The sequence below is a fragment of the Podarcis melisellensis genome (assembly GCF_964234715.1).
Source record: "Podarcis melisellensis genome assembly, chromosome: 1".
NCBI lineage: Eukaryota > Metazoa > Chordata > Lepidosauria > Squamata > Lacertidae > Podarcis > Podarcis melisellensis.
The window spans coordinates 110,344,510-110,353,262 of NC_138528.1; positions in this window are offsets into that span (position 1 = coordinate 110,344,510).

Consider the following 8,753-nt stretch of genomic DNA (forward strand, 5'->3'; position numbering starts at 1 on the left):
GGGCATTAGATAAGTCTATATAGTTTTATTGGACTAGCCTATTATCTGCATGGAAGCATGCAGATTTTTAACTTGCAATAGGTGCTTCATCAGGAAGAGCAGCAAGTTTATTTCTTTTCAGAGCTTTGGCTCCCTGAATTTTAAAGCCTCTTGGAAAGAACTATAAGACAGCTGATGACAAGATGAGACTGAGTCTTTCTAGCTTTGCTTCCCCAGTCAGATGCTTCTAAGAAGCTCACAAAGAAGGTTGGAGCTATTAGTCTTATTTCATTTCTTGCTTTCAGAAATGTAGTTTTTGTCCATAAGCTGCCTTGAGTCCCGTCAGGGGAAAAGGTGGGGAATAATAATAATAATAATAATAATAATAATAATAATAATATACTTCTGTACGTAGAACTATCAATGACCAAGATCAATGATAGACTTACCATCAACCAATTTGCCAAATCCATGGTCAAAACTCTCTCACACACAGTTTCCTGGAAATCTAAAACCCTTTTCTATGCTTAGTGGAGCTGCTTTTTCTGTAGAGCTTTCCACCTGGAATGGCTTGGGAGTGATTCCACATCACATCATCTTACATTGTGCTATTCCCAAGGCATTCTGGGAACACATAGCTGGTGGGAAGAAGCAGACAAAGGCTGATGCCATGTCCTGATGGAGGTTCACTAGAATGTCTTTGGAGCCATGTGATGCAACATGATGTCACTCCCATGGTGCTCCAGGAAGTGCAGTCAACTGGTAGGCTTGCCATAATTTAGGAAAATTCTTGACATGTCCTGTTTCTTGGGTGTAAAAATGGCGTCAGGGGGAAATTTTGCCAAATCAGCAAAATGTCAGGGAAAACCGCGATGGAAAAAGCAGTGGAATTAGCTCACTATTTTGGTGGTTTCCTGAAAGCTCAACAACTTTGCGGGTGTCAGGAATGTTACTTTTTGAAATATGGCAACCCTACCAACAGGAAGCAGGGCATTGTGAGATTTTTTTTAAGTTTAAAACCAAGGGGGGAAATAGAAAATCCCACTGTCACCTTGTATAGTGAATGTTTCTTCCCTATTATAGAATTTTGGAGAATTTCTCACCCTCCACTCAGTTGGCCCAGTATACCTGAAGGAGCGTCTCTACCCCCATCATTCAACCTGGACACTGAGGTCCAGCTCTGAGGGCCTTCTGACAGTTCCCTCACTGCGAGAAGTGAGGTTACAGGGAACCGGGCAGAGGGCCTTCTCAGTAGTGGCACCCACCCTGTGGAACGCCCTCCCACCAGATGTCAAGAAAATAAACAACTATCTGATGTTTAGAAGACATCTGAAAGCAGCCCTGTTTAGAGAAGTTTTTAATGACTGATGTTTTAATGTATTTTTAATACATTTTGCTGGAAGCCGCCCAGAATGGCTGGGGAAACCCAGCCAGATGGGCGGGGTATAAATGATAAATAATACATTATTATTATTATTATTATTATTATTATTATTATTATTAGGCTTTTGTTTCTCCCTCATCCCCAACATTATTTTTTTAAAAAATCCTCCTCCTCTTTCATTTTAATGCTATCTTAAGCTAGCAGGCCATCACCAAATCTTGAAGCAACAGATTCCATAAGTTAATTATGCCTTCTGGGGGGAAGAATTTTCTTTGGTCTGTACTGAACCTAACGCCAATCAATTTCATCGAATGACTCTGAGATCTAGTATAACGACAAAGGCAGAAAAGTGTGGAACTTACTAATCGATTACCCAAATCTTACAGCTAATGAATTCTCTAGGAAAAATACGAAGCATTGCACAGATCCTCTTTCCGTATAGCTACAGCATGGAGAAGAATTGAGAAGGAAACATTTTAATTATGTTTTGTTACCAATTCTAATGATTCTATTGTTGACTCTCTTGTTTGAGGAAATGAAAGCTCAATGCCAAATATTTAAGTTGAGCAGAAATGAAGTTGAGCAAAAGCTATTAACAGAAAGTAATAATGTAATATAGTGATTTTTAAAAAAAAAAATTTTTGCTTGGCTGATAAAGAGAAGGTGATGGAAAGGTATTTTTTTCCCTTTTGCCGAATCATATACCCAGGTGCTTTATTTACGTAATCAAATGAACACATCAATTTGTTATGTATGTAGCTAGAGGAACATTGGGCATATGGAACAAAGGGCCCATGGGAGAAGAATCTCACTCACCTGGGGGGGGGGGGAAGAGTGCTAATAGAGTAATTTGTTAATTATGAATTCCAAATTGTCCACCAAGGCTATTTATTTCTAAATTATCACTTCCTAGAATTGAACAAGATCCTGCGCAAAAAAAAAAAAAGTAATTAGAGTTGCACTTTTTTTTGCTTATGTCTCAGTTGCTTTTGAGAGCAATCAATTTGACAACTATCCCAAGAGCTACCTCAGCAGCAGATGGTCTGTACACTCAGGTCTATCAGTACAGAGCACCAACAACACAAAAGATAAAACAATTTCACGCTTGTCATTAAGTCCCGGAGATACAGTGCTATACTGAATTATTTTCAAATTAAGCTCCTTACCTTCTATGGAACAGAGCAGAGGGGGAAACCTAAGAAAGCATTCATTCATTGATAACATCATGATATAAGGGTCCCTTGTAAAGAAGCAGGGATGGGGGAGACATGGGTTAAGTTCTCATTTCCATGCAAACCCAACTAATTCACATTTTTTTGGAACAACACGTAAGCAGAAACACAGCTATCCTTTGAAATCCATACTTCTCCAATCGTTGTGATGCAGTTCTATAACCTTAAAATGCCTTTATTGGGATAAAATGCCTACACACAAGCATATACACTATATTATTGGAAATAATGTGCAATACTGTACAGTTGCTCAAATGTGTATATTGGAGGCAGTCAGTGCTGTCTGTTCATTTTTTAAAAATAAATAAATCACCAGCTTGTGTGGAAATTGGACGAACTGAACATTTAGGAATTGAGAAACAGAGAAAAACCAAAATGGACAAATTTGTCCTTTCCTAGCACACATGCATGCACGCACGGACGTGCCCCCCCCATAAAATAACCCCAGAGCAGGACACTATATAATAAAGCATAACACACAATCAGGCATAAGTTAGACAAAACATCATTACATTCCCTATGCCCCACTGCACAGCTTGCGTCCCGTTTCACATTAGAATAAACTCTGTCTGTGCAATCATGAATTACAGTGCAATCCTACCCAGGTCTGCTCAGAAGTAAATCCCATTAAATTTAATGTGGCTTACTCCCAAATAAATGGGCATAGGATTGCAGTCTGATTGTTTTGATCTCTGAAAACACTTTAAGCTGTTCTTCTCTGACAGCCAGTTTTACTGAATCATTTATTGTTGCCCAGTTTATTGCAGCTCTTAGCTTATAGCTTACACACTACCTACCTACCCACCTAGACAGATAAGCAGCTATCTGGATGATTAATTAATATGCCAAAATAATACTAAACCTGGTGCAAATACTATATTATACTAACCACTACAGGTGGGTGTTTTTCCAGTCAATTATACTTTTGCATATCTTTATTTTGTCCTGTTTCCACATTATTCTGCCTTTTTTTAAAAAATAATAATCCAAACTACGTTTTAAAAAATCACTTTTAAATATATATTTAAATGCACCTCGCTATATATTTTCTCTCAAAAGATACCTGTGACAACACACATTAGAACATACTTTCTCTCAAAACACACATACCTACATGTATCTGCTCCCAAAATACAAAAGACACTTATTTGAGCTGCGTTGAAACATAGCAGAAGGGGAATAATAGAGCCTTCTGACCAGGAGGACAACAGGCTTCCAACCATTGCAAACTCACAGTGGCTTACTCTGTTCCTGCCCTTTGTACATCCTAGTTCACTCTTGACCTTTGTACCTCTTTGTCTATGCTTCCAAGGGTAGGGGAATCAAGGGCAGCAATGGCTGGCAATGAATTCATTTGAAGGATATTCAGAGGAACAGTAGGAAAGCAACCTCTTTCCAAAAATGCGCCAGACACATTCATTATGACATGGAGAAATTGGGTCAACATGCCCTCCAAAGGTACACTTTTATACAGTAGTGACCCAGGTGGTGCGATGGACTTGGACAGGGTTGGTGCAGGGCAGGACAAGGCAAGGTGATGGTGAGGTCAAGCCTGTGCAGGCTCACCAGTGGAGCCAATCCAGTGCTCCCATTAGTATGTCTCTACAGCACCAACCTTACTGGCACCCTTCCTTGCCCTTCGTCCTCCAATTCTGCCCAGGAGAGCAATTCCAGAAGTGTTATGTACTGAAGTTCTCACCCTGGGCCAGCAGGGGGATACTGTAAATAGTTATGCAAATAAGGGATCGAAAGTGACGTTCAGTGATTGGATAGTTTTAGAAAATTGTTAGAGTTACATTGTACTGGAGCTCGATATAAGCAGGCTGACTGAGCCCTTCAGTTCAGTTCTGTTCTGGCCTCTGAATAAACAAGAGCTGTTTGAAGAATCGCTGTGTCGTCTGATATGTTCTCCCGCAACTTAACAAGAAGTTCTGCAGTTCTGCCACCCCATGAATCATTACATTGCATAGCAATGGTATCAGGCGGCAATGTGCCAAGAATCAGTATTGTTGCAAGTTTGCTCTGTGCCAGGGAACAAATGAGTGGGACCCATCCCTCGCCTTACTGGTAGTGAAAAGGACAGCAGAGGGTGAGATGGGCTAGAAGCAGGCAGAAGACAGAGAGTCAGAGCCATGCTTGATTTCTGCTTGAATCCAAGGTTGTGACCGTGGGAGAAGCAAGACCTTTTGGGGTGTTGTTGTGAGCCCTTCCATGGTAGGCTCAGGTACCACTGAGCCTCTTGGGCTTGCCGATTGGAAGGTCGGAAGTTCAAATCCACTCAACGGTGGTGAGCTCCTGTTGCTCTGTCCCAGCCTCTGCCAACCTAGCAGTTTGAAAGCATGCCAGTGCAAGTAGATAAATAGGTACCACTGCGGTGAGAAGGTAAACAGTGTTTCTGTGTGCTCTGGCTTCCATCACAGTATTCCGTTGTGCCAGAAGCGGTTAACCGTCCAGGGGTCCTTTACCTTTTACCTTATGTGTAAATAAACCATATGTCATAAAGACACCACAGTCTCTGCTGTCCCTCATTCTGAGGAAACCGAACCCTGGGTAAATTCCTGGAACCGCTGGAATCTCATACCGCTAGGAGATTGGGGTGGCGTGAAACAATATTTACACATCCTAAATATTGGGAAATAGAAGGAATAATCAACTTCTTTGCACAGCCTGTGCAGGGAAACTCTCAAAATGGTGCTGCGATATATGAGGAGCGTTAATTAAACATTTTTTATTTTAAAATTATTTATTTATGACATTATCCCAATCATTAGCATTTACTCCTTTATCTATTCCAGTACCATTTGGAGCCTCAGCCTGTCTTTTGCTATATTATTGCTATAAATAATAATAATAATTCTACATAATAAAACATAAGAAGAGCCTGCTAGATCAGGCCAAAAGGCCCATCAAGTCCAACATCCATTTCTCACAGTGACCAACCAGATTCCTATGGAGCCAGTGAGGTGTAGTGGTTAAGAGCAGTGGGCTCGTAATCTGGTGAACTGGGTTCGATTCCCCACTCCTTCACATGCAGCTGCTGGGTGACCTTGGGCTAGTCACACTTCTCTGAAGTCTCTCAGCCCCACTCACCTCACAGAGTGTTTGTTGTGGGGGAGAAAAGGAAAGGAGATTGTAAGCCGCTTTGATACTCCTTAGGGTAGTGATAAAGCGGGATATCAAATCCAAACTCCTCCTTCTCCTCCTCCTCCTCCTCCTCCTCCTCCTCCTCCTCCTCCTCCTCTTCTTCGTCTTCTTCTTCTATGAGAAGGCAGGACCTCAGCACAATAGCACCTCTCCCCTCATGTGGTTCCCTGCAACTGGTGCTCAGAAGCTTGTCATCTCTGACTACAGTGGTAGAACATAGCCATGGTGGTTTGCAGCCACTGTTAGCCTTATTCTCCATGAATTTATCTAACCTTCTTTTAAAGCCATACAACTTGGATCCATCACTGCCATCACTACCTCATTGAATGCCAGCCAGCAGGAGTCGGGTGAATCTCAGCGCTCCCTCAGTTCAGTCTTACGAGCAGGTGATCAGAAGACATGGCCCAGCCAATTGGTTGGACCATGCCTGGAGCCACATAGTCTTTCCTTCAGGTGGTTCCCCAATCTCAGTGTCCACACTGTCAAGTACGTTTCTTATTTTATGCTGCCGACTTGTAGTTAATAAAGACAAGACCCTTTATTCCATTTAATTATTTCATGCCTCAATTTCAGTGTGAAGGCGGCAGATTTTTCCGTTCAAGAACGAAGATGGATTCTTAAGAGAATGAAGATGGATTCTAGAAATTCTGCATTTGGCATTGGCATCTCTTTCTCAGTAGGTCAGAGTTGAAAGTATCAATAGATTCTCATGCTCAGTGCTCACTGACTCTGTGTGTATAGGTTGCTGTTATGTTCCAGGATCTCTGGCTCAAGGCCAGTGTGTGTGTTTTTATACTGTAGGATACATAAACAAGTTACTTGATATGTCCTCTTCCAGAAAGCTGGCTCCCTGCAGTGCCCTGGTCTTAAATGACATAGCATTTTCTGAAGGAAGGTTTCTTTCTTAAAAGAAAAAGAAGGTTCATGTGCAGGCAGAATTGCTGCTGGGAATATTTCTCTCAGAGCTGTCATTCTGAATTTCAAACAAAATAACCACTCTTTTGAATACGGCAGCACACAACAGACTGAATGATGCATTTCTCTCTCTCTCTCTCTCTCTCTCTCTCTCTCTCTCTCTCTCTCTCTCTCTCTCTCTCTCTCCAGATGAAGCCAGGTGTTTGTTCTTACTCTCTCCCTCTCCCTTGTCTGCATTTCTGAACCAATGACATTCTCATTTAATTCCATTCCCCCATGCCTACAGCTTCCAAAATTAAATCTCCCATTAACACATAATGTGGTCTATGACCTGTGCCTCACATATCTACTGTAAAATTGCATTAAGCAGTCTTTTGAAGAAATAACTTTTATTCCCTGCCCCCCAACACAAGCAACTAGAAGAATTCCAAATCAGACAGGAACAGATGCTAGGATTAAATAGGAAGACTATGCTGGGAAAAGAAATGCAAATTCTTCTGACAGGACAAGGTGCACTTTGAAGCGATGGTGCAAACAAACTTGGGTAGTGAACCAGCCCTTTATTTTTCTGTCTCAGGCTCAGAGATAGGACACAATTCACTATGAAGCCACAGTACAAACAAAGCTTAGTAAAAATCAGATGGCCAGATCTGACAATTTTGGTTTCTCTCAACTTCTCACCAAGGCTGCACCTCCACAGGCACATACTTCCACATGTGGTGGGAATTTCCTAAAATCCACCTCTTCTGGACAGCACTGAATGGAATACCCTGGGGAAATAATTCAATGTGATTAACAGCTAGACCTGCCCATTAAAACAAAAGGATTTCCATCTCGCCATCCTCTCTCTTCTCAAGCTCTCCTCTCAGGTTTCCTCAGTCAGTCTGGCTTCCTTTCTCAGAAAGAAAGAAAAACAACATTGCCACATATGTTTTAGCCAGTCAAGGCCACAATCCATCACAGAAGCTTAGGGAATCCTTGATTTGCTGTGAGATGCTTTGTTAATGGCATTAACTGACCCAGAAATATGAGAACCTTCCCCAAATCACACACCCCTGATAAATATTACAGCCGCTGCTGCTTCTTGTAAAGTATTGTTGCTGTTATTATTATTCTTAGCTAATTAAATGTATTAGTTGCTTTTTTGCCATGGCAATTCAAATTGATTTACAATATTTTAAGCAAATGCACACATACATTAAAACCAGCATTAAAAAACAGACTGAAAGCAAATTCTATACAGCTAGATTAAACATCATGAGTACTGCTGTGTGCATTTGTAAACTACTTATCTGTGGGCTGCCACAAGAAAACACTCCAACCCGGCACTAAAGTGTAGAGGGGAATGAGTAGCATGCAGTTACTTTGTTCAGAAACAGGAAGGAAGGAAGGAAGGAAGGAAGGAAGGAAGGAAGGAAGGAAGGAAGGAAGGAAGGAAGACTTATAAGTTGCCTTACAGCCTGCTGCACAATGGCAGCACAACACCACTGGTGTAAACTTGTACTAGAATGGGGGGGGGGGGGAATCAATGTGGTGCTTTGCAAACGTTGGACTCCAAGTCCCATCAGTTCCAGCTAGCATGGTCAGTGGACAGAGATGATGGGAGTTGTAGTCCTGCAACTTCTGGCAGACCCATGCTCTAGAGAGATGCTGGGGGGGGGGGGATAAGCCATCTCCTCAGTCTGGAGTTTGGATTTGATATCCCGCTTTATCACTACCGGAAGGAGTCTCAAAGCGGCTAACATTCTCCTTTCCCTTCCTCCCCCACAACAAACACTCTGTGAGGTGAGTGGGGCTGAGAGACTTCAGAGAAGTGTGACTGGCCCAAGGTCAAACAGCAGCTGCATGTGGAGGAGAGGAGACACGAACCCGGTTCCCCAGATTACGAGTCTACTGCTCTTAACCACTACACCACACCGGCTTAGCCTAGCGGTTACTTCGGATCTCCTCAGTCTGGCATCACACTAGGACTAGGATCACTATAAAGAAGCTCCCACACCATGCAGAATTCCCAGGGAATTCTGGGAGGGAACAGAGGTGGCAGAATCAACTTTTGGCAGCTAGCCGTGAAGCGGCAACTGGAAGTGAACTGTCTAGTT